Here is a 13,659-nt window from a genome sequence, read left to right on the forward strand (position 1 = left end):
GATGTGATATTAAATGACTCCTCTTGAAACAAGACTTGGCTACTTTGTGCCCCATTTTTTAGTTGCTTATGTTTCTCATTCAGGAAAAAGAGTTTTGAAGGGAAATTTGGCCTTACCACATGATCTGAGCAAACAGGAAGCACTACTTAAGAGCCTCACATGGCCTCCCAGATTGGGGCTCATCCCTCTCATAATACACACTCCTTTCTTCCTCCAACTCAAAAGTTCCCCAGGGATCCAGTTCATAGGAATAGGACTTGATTCCTCTCGCTGATCCTTCTCTGATTCTGCTTATCATATCAGTTTGCTGTGGTGGGATGGGGGAGTGTTGCGGGAATAAGCTGGCTATGAACTTTCACTGACATCTTTATATCTGAGGCACAGTTAGAGAAGTCACATGTTTATCATTGACTCAGTTGCTTTGTCTAATTTAAGGAGGTAAGTTAGGCAATATTGTGTATTTTCTTGTGTCTAAGACTAGTTTTAGGATCCACCATTAATTTAATCATACTTTTTTTTGAGAGGAAATATACTACAAATAATATTATATCAATTATAACGTACCATCCTAATTTTTAAAAATATTAAATGCTTTTGGAAATTGTGTTTTAGGATAAAGGATGCACATAGTGAAATTAGGTCTCATTTTGATTCAAGATACATATTAAACATATTATATACAATACCTATCTACTATCTGAATTCTGACATATCAGAGAAAGGGAACAAAAAACATAGCAATATTTGGCCAGGGCTGGTTGTGTAATTTGTAGGGTCAAGCACAAAATAAAAATGCAGGCTTCTTGCTCAAAAAGCAGGAAAAAATATGTAAAGTACTAAAATATCAAGTTTCTTTCCCTTTCTTCTGCAGTATCTTTATTATAGTGCTTTTTGTATTTGTTATTTAATGTCATTCTAAGAAACAAAAATCAAAATTATAAATTGTTAGCAGGAATTTTACCATTCATTTTTATATTATGCAATACCAGTGTTAAATACAAATATAAAAGCATGAATTAAATTTGCAGAATCAACAAAATTATACAATTCATCTTTCACAACTCATATATACGTACATATTTTGTTCTTATCGAAACAGTAGAAACACAGCACAACACTAAATCACCTGCTTTGTTTGTTTCTACTTCTTGATGTGTGTACATTTTACCAGCATTCTCTACTTTTGACTTATTGATGAGTAGGGAAAGACTGAAGAGAAAAGGAATTATGGATTCTGTTTTTCTCTTGTCATCATTTTTAGCATAAGTGCTTGATTAATACAAGAAAGTAACGTGGGTAAAAAAAAATATAAGGTTCCTTCATCAGTTATGTTTCTTACAATAACATTGTCTTCTTTCTGTGTTTGAAGCAAGTGCTAGTTCAAAACGAAGTCTAGTCCAAATGGAAAGATTGTCCTCTCAGGGCTGTCAGTGCCTTCGTTTAATAAGCTATAGAGATAACATGCTCACCTTGTCCTCACCTTGAGTCTAGCTTAATCACCAGCATTATGAGTTCACAGAAATGCTATACTCAGTGAACGTTAGGAAGGCTATATGGACACAGACCTTACGCCTTTCACAAGAATAACTCAAAATGGATCACAAACCTAGATGTAAAATGCAAAATTATAAAACTTCTGGGAGAAAAAAATAGGAGAAAACCTAGATGACCATAGGTATGGTGATGACTTTTTAGATACAACAACAGAAGCATGATCCATGAAAGAAGTAATTGATAAGCTAGACTTCATTAAAATTGAAAATTTGTGCTATGCTAAAGACAATGCCAAGAGAAGAAGACAAGCCACAGACTGGGAGAAAATATTTATAAATGACACATCTGATAAAAGGCCTCTTATCCAAAATATACAAAGAATTCTTGAAACTCAAAGATAAGGAAAAAAAAAAAAAACAATTTAAAAGTGGACCAGGAAAGTGGCAGGGAAACAACTCAGTACACGGGTGTGGCACTTTTGCCAACCTAACCACACATTTAGATAACCACCAATAGAGCTTAAAGAAAAAGATCACTATTTAATAAAAAGCAATGAACACATGGTCTTGGATCTTTCAAGTTCACTTCCAAGCTTTGAAGATCTTAGTGACTATTTCCCTGTGTCTGCTGATGAATCAAAAGCAAAATATCTTTCCTGAGTCATGCCTGAATTCTGCCAGTTCTCCAACATTCTTCATACTTGCTTCAAGGAAAACTTTTCACGAACTCAGCTCCCAAACTACCTACTTTCTGAAGCATTTTCTGATTAAGAAATCTTACTATAGAACCAACTCTCCTGGCTTTGATTTCCCCTTAAGAATGTTAATGATCATAAGGGAACTAAGATATTGACCATATTCTGCCCTATACATGTTTCTACATATGGTTTGTAATTATAATTCAACAGTAAATGGAATACAAAACCAAACTGGAAGTTTCATTTTGTGGGGACTAAGATATTTAATTTATCTCCTTATATATAAAAGGAAACTGAAAAAATATAATTCCTTGGTATGCATCTGATTTTATTTCTTCTCATAGCCTATACCTGTGCCTTAAGCCTGAAAAGTTTCTTTCTGGATGTATAATAAAATAAACCTGTTTCTGGGCTAATTGTCACCAATTATATAATTAAAATGAGGACATCAAAAATAATCAGTGTATTTAAATTGTATTAAATTTTAACAGAATGTAAGCAAAGGAGAACATGGCTGTCCTTCAAGTCAACATCTATTCCTGCAGCTCTCTTACCCACCTCTGATTATCCTTAAACCCCACCCTCAAGGAGTTCTCTCACCAAAGCTGCCTCTCCAATGCTGGACATTCACACTCAGATTTGTCGTCCTTACCTCAAGTTCAACAGAGTCCAAAACATATAACTCCTTCCCTCCAACTCTTCCTTTTTCCCAACGACATTTTTTCAATCCATCACACTTGATTGAAGCCTTGACATCACTCTTTAAATCATGACCATTATTTTTGATTTATCGATTTCCTTCATCCCTAGGGCCAGCCAGCCACCAAAACTTTTTTCCCTTGCCTCGCACTATGCAGAATTAACATACCAGACCTGAGACTTCTATCCTTAGAAAGATCTGCTTGCAAGGTTGGTTCTTGGCTGGCATTGGGGAACTTGGCTGGAAAATGGTTTCCTACCCCGATAAAAACTTTCCCTAAATGATAAGAGTGGATCACTGCACCTAGACTGTTTGTACAAACAACATGGTCTATGCTGAACAACTGCTTTCCTTCTGCAAGTTGGGAATTTTTGTACATGCTAGACAGAGAATATGTACATGACCAGCCCCCAGTAAAACCCTGGGCACTGAGCTTCCTTGGTAGACAACACTTCTCACAACTTGTCCCACTCATTGCTGCAGGAGGTAAGCATATCCTGTGTGACTTCACTGGGAGAGGACTCTAGGAAGCTTGAGCCTGGTTTTCTCCAGTCTTATCTCCCTGCACCTTCTCCCTTGACTGATTTTGCTTTGATTCCTCTTGCTGCGTTAAACCTTAGCTGTGAGCGCAACTCTGTTCTGAGTCCTGGAAGACCTCCTAGCAAATCACCAACCTGAGAGAGGTCTTGAAGACCACTGACACACTCGCCCTCAAGTCATTTTGTCCCACTATTTCCAACTCTTTCCATTCCTCTTTAGATCTTTATTTTACTTCATATGTTTCTATTTTTGGAACCAAAGTCCTTGCTTGCCTCCCTGGCTCTTGTCTTTCCACCCTCAAGATAACTCTATAGATTATTCTAATTCTTAAATAAAAGTCACTCTTTTCTCCACGACTCCATTTCTATTATCTCAGCCTGGTCACTAATTTTCTTATTGAGATTATTGTAGGAATCCCCACCTGCAATATTTTTTCTAAAGTAATCCTTGGAAGACACAAATATAATCATGGTGTCCTCCACTTAGAGCTGTACGAAAGCTCCTTGAATGACAGTCCCTTGAAAGGCTCCGTATCTCCAACCTAGTTGCTTACTGTCTGAACTCGTCCCTATGACTCACCCACAGGCACAAGTCATGTCCAAGTGTTCCTTGTTTTCTGAACACACCAGGTAGTTTAATTGCTTTGGATCTCTGTGAAAAATACTCCCTCTCACAGGAATATTTTTCCAATGCAGCAGCAACTGAATTTCCAAAGATCACTTCAAGAGTTTCTCACTCTATGAAGCCTTCCTGGTTTCCCATTATCCTCATGAAGAATTGACCATGTTTTGTGTGTTGTACATCCACTACCTGGCACTGCATCCTTCCGTTATGACACCTGTGTTTGTGTATGCACATGCACATACAGAGATCCTTTCTCACAGGTAGACCAGATGCCCCACATGGTGCTCATTCTGAGCCATTCATGTTAGCCCAGTTGCTATCCTGGATTAGGTACACAAGTATCACTGAAGACTAAATGATTATTCTCACCCCCTTCATCATAAAGATTCATTAATACTTAGAAAAAAGAAACGTGCAATTTTCAGCATAAATTAAAAATAAAAATAAAACTGAAATAAAATATGTGCAATGTTGAAAATATTTTGCTTTCATTTCTTTTTTTTTTAATTTTATTTATTTATTTTTTCCCCCAAAGCCCCAGTAGATAGTTGTATGTCATAGCTGCACATCCTTCTAGTTGCTGTATGTGGGACGCGGCCTCAGCATGGCCAGACAAGCGGTGCGTCGGTGTGTGCCCGGGATCCGAACCTGGGCCGCCAGCAGCGAAGCGCATGCACTTAACCACTAAGCCACGGGGCCGGCCCTGTTTTCATTTCTTTTTGATGTAAATAATCCAGGCAAATATTGTGGAGTTATTTTCAATAGTCAGACAAGAAAGGTAAATGATTCATATTTGGCTCAGATGAAGCTGTTTACAATATTTTTTATATTGTATTTTTTAAAGCTAGATGCCAAAATATATACAATAATTTATTTCTCTGGTTGAATTGGAATGCATCTAAAATACGTTGTATTGAGAATAATAAAAAAAGAGCATGAATGATCCTGACATCTTCACTTGTATGATCTCATACACATTTCATAAGGTAAAACAATATTTTTTTCTTTAAAAAGAACAAGAAAGTACAATTTTGAATCAATCAATAAAAATATACCAGGAATGGCAAAGAGGCATTTTTAGCCATATAGACATGAAAAATGAGAATAATAATAAAAGAATAAGAAATTTTGAATTTTAAGTAAACATAATAAAAGGCTGAAACTTTTATTCAGCAAAACTGACAAAAGAAAACGGGATGAGTTGGTGGTGAACATTGAATTTAATGTATGTGATTAGGTAGCATATGAGTTTTCCTCCCTGAGCTAAATGTAGGTGAATACAGGTAATTATGAAGGGCTGAAAAATCATTGAGTTCATAAAGTAACCATCTGAAAGAGTTTCATGTTTTGAAAATAAAGTCTAACAGTTGTTGAAGTTCAGAAACATTATAATTACAGCAGATGTTCAAAAAAAATAATAGTACTATTCATAGGACCTACCCAATCTTCTTTAATATCCAAAGAGTATTTGTGTTCTGATTATCGATTTAAATTTCAGTATGTTGTTTGTACTATCAAGAAAACTTACTCCACAGGCCTCTCAGCTATAGCACTGACTAACTCGCCAACAAGTTTCTCTGGAGCATCCTTGACCTGATCAGTTGGTCATGGGTGTCTTGACTGTAGTTGAGTAGGATTCTGAAGCTCCATTCAGAGGGATTCTGAAGTTCCATTCAGAATCAGTGGGGGATTTGGCTATTACTTGGAAATTAGGATGCAGGAGGGGCTAGAAGTGCCAAGGACTGTGTATTTGCTATCTGTGCTCTAGGTCTGAGCACTTTCTGAGGACAGAGACCTCATTCATCTTTGTGTCTACAATATCTAGCACAGCATATGAAACAAGGATTTGAATAGCAAACATTTGTAGAATGATGAAGAAAATAAGAAAAAAAAGAAATCAAAATTTATAGTGAGAGGGATTTTTCTGGCTATTTATGAGACCCCAGATAACCATTATAATAACTGGAGTTTCCTGAACAAGGGACTACAGCCAGCTCATAGTTCTTCCATAAAGCTTGGACCAAGACAATCTCAGTACTTTGATCTCAATATCTTAGATGTCCATGTATTCCAGAGAGTATAAAGATAAACAGGCAAGTCACTATAATAAACGTAGAAAAAAGGTGTGTAAATTGGGTTTAATTTTCTTACCTACAAGGGTAACCTATTTAACGAAAATTTAAAGTGAAAGTGTCATATAATTTTTTTTGTAATATGCAGAATCACTCTCTTTTTTAAAGTGAGTATATACGTACAGACTTAAAAGAGAATAGGACAAAGTAGGTTAGAAAATACTAAGGACAAGCAGATTAAATAGTATCTTGTAGCCAAGAATTTTGCTTTCAATCTGAGCAAAACTCAAGAAGAACATTTTGAGGGTTCCAAGTAGAGGATTTGCATGATGTCATTTATGTCTTTAGCAAATCACTCTCGCTGTTGAGTTGAAAGCAGAACTCTAGGACATCAAGGTTGGATACAGAAAGACCATTATTGTTACATGAACTATTTCAGTAATTTGTGTATGAAATGATGGTGGCTTGAACATGAATAATGGCAGGGAAGGTGCTAAAAAGTGGTCATATCACAGGAGTATTTTGAACATAGATATGCAAAAGGACACTTCCTGACAGATCAGATGTGGAGTGCAGAGAAAGAGAGGGGTCAAAGATGAATACCGTTTGGCATATGTTGTTTTGAAGATGCCGAGCAGCTCTTAGAAAAGTCTGTCCTCTAAGAGTTTTTTTTTTTTTTTCCGAGGTATTATCTTTCTGCTGGTCTTCAATACTTTCTCAGAAAACTGTTTTTCCTCGTTTTCTTTGGTTATCCTAAAACAAGGCATGACATCTCTGACCAACCTTGGTCTGTGTTATCAGAAGGCACCTTGGATTTGTCACTAATATATGGTTGATAGCTAGCTCCTCTTCTCCAATCCACAGCTGGAGAGAAACAGATGGATGCGCACAACTCCCATTCTTATTCCCATTTTTTTCACATACATTAATGGTAGTGGTTATTACATTTGTCACTAGGCGCTTTTTGATATTGCTTTAAAATTACTATTCCCATTTCCAGGGGTAAGAAAACTGAAGCTTACAGTGGTTAAGCCACACTGATATCTGGTTTTAAAGCTTCTGTGTTACAGAAGTGAGATTTAAACTTACTTTTTGTTCTATTGATAATCAGATAATCTTTACAACCATTCTATAATATCATTTGTCTGTAGTTAGACTTACAATACTAAACCTTTAAGCTGGTGCTATCCTCTGTGATCTGTGCTGACCACAGATGGCTTCTCCACGGGCTGACCTTTCAGCTCTTCACTAGAGATAATGCGCTTGGCAAAATATCGTACTGCTGCTTTCCTGGTCAGAAGTACTCCTGAGTATTCTTTTATTGCAGAATACTCTTTTATTCTAACTTTCACTGAGTGAACATATGCTCATTTATCATTCTTTCCCAAATACTGAATGTTTTTCCATTATGTTAAATGCCACTTTTATTTTTCAACCTATGAATCATTCTTTTCAACCTTATTTCCTTGAGTGAGAATATCTATTTGATTTTTTTGTAGCTGTTGCCAAATTAAAAAGTTTTAGAATATAATGATAGCAATTATTTCTACCTAAGTCTTTCTGACATCTGATCATATGGCTACACTGTGCATGGTTTTTCACTGTGTAGCATAACTTTGCAGTAAATCGAGAATGTTTTTGGCAAGATCATTGTGGAAAAGCCAACAAAATTTTATGATTTGTGTAGGTGCCCTTTGGTTCAAGTTTTTGTCTAATATTTCAAAATCTTGAGATTGATAAATGCTTAACTCTTACACTATATCCAGACACAATGAATATAGTGAAGCTATAATAGAAACTTAAAGTAAATGGAAATGTCCTTTAATCTCATTAGTATTAAAATAGGAAAACAGCATATTTGTCTTAATATTTTCTTGTATAAAATTTTAAATTATTTTAAAAGTTTTCACTTGAAAAATATAGTCTTTCCAAATCACAAGTAAACTTCAAGAGCATAATGGATTTTAACTTTTTTAAAAAAAGTTTCTTAGATGTTTGATTTGTTGTTATTGTTGTTATTTGTTTCTTAGCTTTTGGTTTGAAAGATCTTTCACTCTGACTTCTCTTTGTTACTCTCAGTTCCTGGGTTCATAACTTTTATCTCAGGGGCTCTGAATCCCCTGAGCATGGCTATTTGAAATGAAGACGAAGCATTGCATATGACCTCAGTACTCTATGCATGGTGCTAAAGAAGTTAAGGTCAAAGGTTTAATCTTCATAAATTCAGGTTAATACCACACAAATTAAAATGAAATAAAATGACATGTATCGTTTGAAATCAAATTGCATAGTTCAATATAACCCCTCATATCTACCAAAAATAAGTAAATAAACAAACATACAAGTCTGCATTGCAATGGTGTGATAACATACTTTTAGATGAATTCTCCACAATAATTTTCAATAAAGAAAATTAGGTTCTATTAGGTTTATTTATTCTAATTATCTTTCCCTTATAACAAACTTCCCAAAATTTTGCACAAAAATACTATTTTGTTATTCTCAGGGATTCCATGGCTCAGAAATTCAGGAAGTCCACAGTGGGGATGTCACTTGTCTATTCTGGATGTCTGGGGTCTGGGGGCACAGCTGAGAAGACTTTCATGACTGGGAGATGGAACACCAGGCTAGGGAATTCACTTCCAAGATGGCTGCTTCACTCACAGTTCTGACACCTGGACTTGTATGACCTGAGGGCTGGTGCAATTGAGGATCTTTATCTCAGTATTAAATGTAGCCTCTCCCCATGGCTCGGGCTTCTTGCAGCATGAGAACTGGACTCTGAGAAGGAGCATGCTGAAGTGGAGCCTCAGGAAAGAGAGCTTCCCAATGGCACCAAATAGAGGTTAGATGACTTTTTCTGACCTAGCCGCAGAAGTCACTGTGTTGTTTCCTTCATACTCTACTGCTCACAAGAGACAAAAGCCCACTCAGATTCAAGGGGAGTGGACATGACTCCAGCTCTTGCTGGGAGGAGTGACAAGGTCACACGGTACAAGAGAATATGGGAAGAGCAATAATGCTGGAGCCACTTGAAAAATATATTCTGCAACACTTGAATGTTGTTACCATTTTGCTTCCATCTCCCAGTATGTATGGTCACGTGTATAAAGCATACACTCAAATACCTCGTATAAAATCCTGCCTATGCACGTAACACCAATATGCTGAAATCTGCCTTGGGCCCTCTGATGCTGCTACCTGGAACTTGGCTTATCCTCAGAATATCTGATATAAATTATCTATAAGGGAAACCCATATTTAGTTATACTATGACGACACTATTCTGGAGCATGTTAATAGCAAGTTCACAGCAAAATTATAGTAATGAAGATTAAACTCAGTGTCAATGATCTTATTTCCAGACAAAAAAGTGGTCAGAGAGTTTTAAGGTGAAATGGAACCAAATTAAAGGACTTTTACTATCATGCTAGAATAATATGGGTCTTTGAGTATTAGGGTGGAAATGGGGCAAATACAAGATGTTTTTGTAATATTATTTTCTATACACACTGTGAATTGATGTTATATCAGAAAAATAATCTATTACAAGAAAAATATTCAACACCAGCCAAGGGAAACATGCATTTTTGTCAACTCCCATGTGCATAAACATGAAGAATTTCTTTGATGAGCACAAGGGTGTCTGCTGAGAGCAATTTACTTTTCTTGGCCCGTATTTTTTAGTTTACCACATAGAATTTTTTAAATATGTAACATACATGAAATAGATGGAAACACATAATTCTACCATGCTGTAGACCTTCTTTTTACTAAACAAAAATCCCTTCTGCCTTAGAAAAATTTCTGTAGATCAAGTGAATATAGGCATATAATTAAATTGCCAAAAATATAATTTATTTGATAAAATAGATAACTAAAATGTATTCATTGAGACTAACTTTCCTTTAGATTACTGAATGTAAGCAGTAGTATAGTACCTGCAATTGGCTTATTAAAATCTAGGGAGTAACACAAGTAAAAAAAAAAATTAAACTACTCAATTAGGTAAATTGGTGACACCTAAGCATAATTGAAAGTAATAAAACAATTCGTATGCAGGAACAGTTTACTCCTTTTGGTCATGACATCTTTATTTATTAGAAATTAAAATCCATGCAAGTATCAATATTATTTAAAGAATATCTATCTTTTCAGAACCAGTTCACAAATTATCCAGTTAAAGCTCTGACCTGGTACTGCTTCTTTCAGACTGAATGGGGTCAAATTTACTTGCTCCTCTCTCTTTCTCTATATTTTATTATTATGTATACCATGCTATCTTATTACAGTTCATGTGTCTGTTACTGTACTTGATTATTCATTGAGGGTAGGATTCATTCTTTGAATATCATTCCATCCCTAGTATTTAGCACTGTGAATAACAATTTCCTATCAAAAAAAAGAACATTCAGGGGCCGGCCCGGTGGCGTAGTAGTTAGGTTTGCACACTATGCCTCAGTGGCCCGGGGTTCATGAGTTCGGATCCTGGGTATGGACCTATGCACCGCTTATCAAGCCACGCTGTGGCAGGCGTCCCACATATAAAGTAGAGGAAGATGGGCACAGATGTGAGCTCAGGGCCAATCTTCCTCAGCAAAAAGAGGAGAATTAGCAGAGATATTAGCTCAGGGCTAGTCTTCCTCACCAAAAAAAAAAAAAAATTCAGTTAAGTTTATTATTTGGTTGAATGAAAGAATGAGTGTTAATTCACTTCTGAATCTGTTACAAAAATTGCTATCATCTACAGCCAGTTTTCTCAAAGGTTTTTTCTGGTAAAATTGACCTTATTAAGTTAGTTAGAATTATTCAGTTAAATAACCCAATAAAAGCCCTGTTTCAGTCATTTCTTAGCCTGGGTTTGTATTGGATATCCAGTGAGAATTGCTTTATCAAGTGACAGTGCTTCAAGTGCTTTCAGAATGATGCATTCCTTAACTTTCATTAACAAGTGAGTGAGGCAAAGCTTAAAATACGCCTACATGTATTCACATTCTTCTATTTCTTAGATATTTGGTGACATACTACACATTTTTTTCACCTTGTTTTTTTGCACTTTAAAACAAGATATAGAGTTGTTTCCAGTAATTTTCATAGCTGCAGAGTACTCCACTGGGAGATAGTACTGTTTATGCAGCCAGGCTGCTGCACATGGATATATTTTTAATAGTTTCTGCTGTTACAAATAGTGCTGCAATAAACAGCTTTTATGTATGTATATATCTTTAATTTTCTGCCAGTTTACCTTTGAGATAGATTCTCAAAAAAGGGATTGATGATCACATGCTAAATTGTGCTACATTTTTTAAAAACCTCTCCTTTGGGTAAATACCCAGAAGTGGGATGACTGGATCATACAGTAGTTCTATTTTAAATTTTTTATTTATTTATTATTTATTTAATTTTTTTGTGAGGAGGACCAGCCCTGAGCTAACATCCAATGCCAATCCTCCCCTTTTTACCTGAGGAAGACAGGCCCTGGGCTAACATCCGTGCCCATCCTCCTCCACTTTATATGGGACGCCGCCACAGCATGGCTTAACAAGCAGTGCGTTGGTGCGCGCTCGGGATCCGAAACGATGAACCCCGGGCCGCTGCAGCGGAGCGCATGCACTTAACCACTTGCGCCACTTGGCAGGCCCTATTTTTAATTTTTTTAGGAATATTCATATTGTTTTCTACAGTGCCTACATCATTTTACATCCCCACAAACAGTGTACAAGGGTTCCAATTTCACCACATCTTCACCAACACTTATCTTTTTAATTTTTTGATAATAGCCATCCTAACAGGTTGTAATGTAAGCCCTGATGGACAGTCGGGTTTTCTCTTTTTTGTCATGTGAGGGCCTGACCTAAGCTGTGATTGCTGAGGCAACACTTGGAAGAAGTATCCACTTCAAAGATGGCTATCTTCAGCAAACACATTGCCAACCACGTGACTAGATAAGGCGAGGGAACATCCCTCCTGCCCCGGGCTCCTTTGTTCTAGAGGCCTTGGTTGATTTCAATAACTGATCATTTGGGCTGCTTGCTTTTCCCCTTCCTGCTCTTAATTCCTGCTCTTATGTTTCAAATTCACCAACAAAGAGTAAGTCCTGGAAAGTCTAGGCTCCCACCCCCAACCTCAATAAAAGCAGAACCTCAGGCCTCCCCTCCCTCTGCCTCTCCTCCCCACGTTTCCCATTGTATAAACAAATATATATATTTCATAATGTTTTCCCAACATTATTAGAAATAGTATGATTTTTATGCAGTATTTGAACTTTAGATTCTGTCCTATAGAAAGTGTAGAAAGTCAATATTCACAATATTAGCATCTATAAATTGGCTGCCTTTACGTTTGTATTAATTATGTCTGGGTAGTGTTTATTCTTAACTCATGGTTAAGAAAAACATTACTTACAGATGTTTCTGACATATTAGCCTGTTTTTGGTGGTGTTAGTCTTAGTTGTTACTGCTCTGTGTTTGTGGTTATGGTTTCCATCAAAATTTCCCATGTCATTGGGCCATTATGATCTACGAACAATCACTGGATAAACCATGAAATTGATCTTTTTCATTACATCGGTTATTGGCCTTCATTTTAATTTTACCTTCATTGGAATTTGTGTGTTTTTTGTTGTTATTGTTAGAAAAAATGATCTTTCCATTATAACAACTCAAAGGGATGCATGCTAAAATCATAGGTACAGCTAAATTCCCTTAATTAATCGGCCTTTAGTCTCTATTTATCCATGCTTATAGGTGAAGTAAAAATGTATTTTTCTGACATTTAACAAAGGCATAGGAGAAAACTTCTTGCTTTCTGTTAGACTTAAATACTTTGATACATACCAATGCATTCTATGACTATTCAGAAAATAATAATGAATATTATTGTGGCAACAATTAATTGATCTGAAAAAATTCTATCCTGAATTGACATATCAGTGTTCCACCACAAAAACAGATAAGACATGGAAATGCTATGTCATTGCCCCACTATTAACATTCTCATTACGGGATTCTTATTAGAATATCCTCTAGTATCAAAGTTGCTCTTTCTGAGAAATAATAGTTTGAACACATAATATTTGATGCCTTCTTGTTGGTCACCCTGCTCATTGTTCTTCCTTCCAGGAGGGCTGCTGTCTTAGAATTTCAGTGGCTCATTTGTTTTGATGGTTTTGATGCCTGTAAAGTTTATGCTGCTCCTTCCACAAATGGCAGAGTCTAAATTCTTTTCCCTTGAATGTGAACGCTTGTAATGAAAAAGAATGAAGCAAAAATAAAATTGCATTACTTCTGAGGCTGGATTAGAAAAAGTGATACTGCTTTTGCCCATTGGCTTTTCGACTAATCGCTTGTGACAATCAGTGATTCGCTCCACTCTTTGAGGTTGAGCTTCTTTGTCTGTGGAACGCAAAGGGTTGGTTAAATGATTTAGAAGTTCCTCTCAAATATGAAATTCCATGGCAACAGTACAGAACAGAGAAGCGCAACAGGTAGGTATCAGAGACAGAAATTCTGCTTTGCCTGCTTCTTTCTGA

The sequence above is a fragment of the Ceratotherium simum genome, chromosome 18, assembly GCF_057802395.1.
Source record: "Ceratotherium simum simum isolate JZ-2026a chromosome 18, ASM5780239v1, whole genome shotgun sequence".
NCBI classification, from domain to species: Eukaryota; Metazoa; Chordata; class Mammalia; order Perissodactyla; family Rhinocerotidae; genus Ceratotherium; species Ceratotherium simum.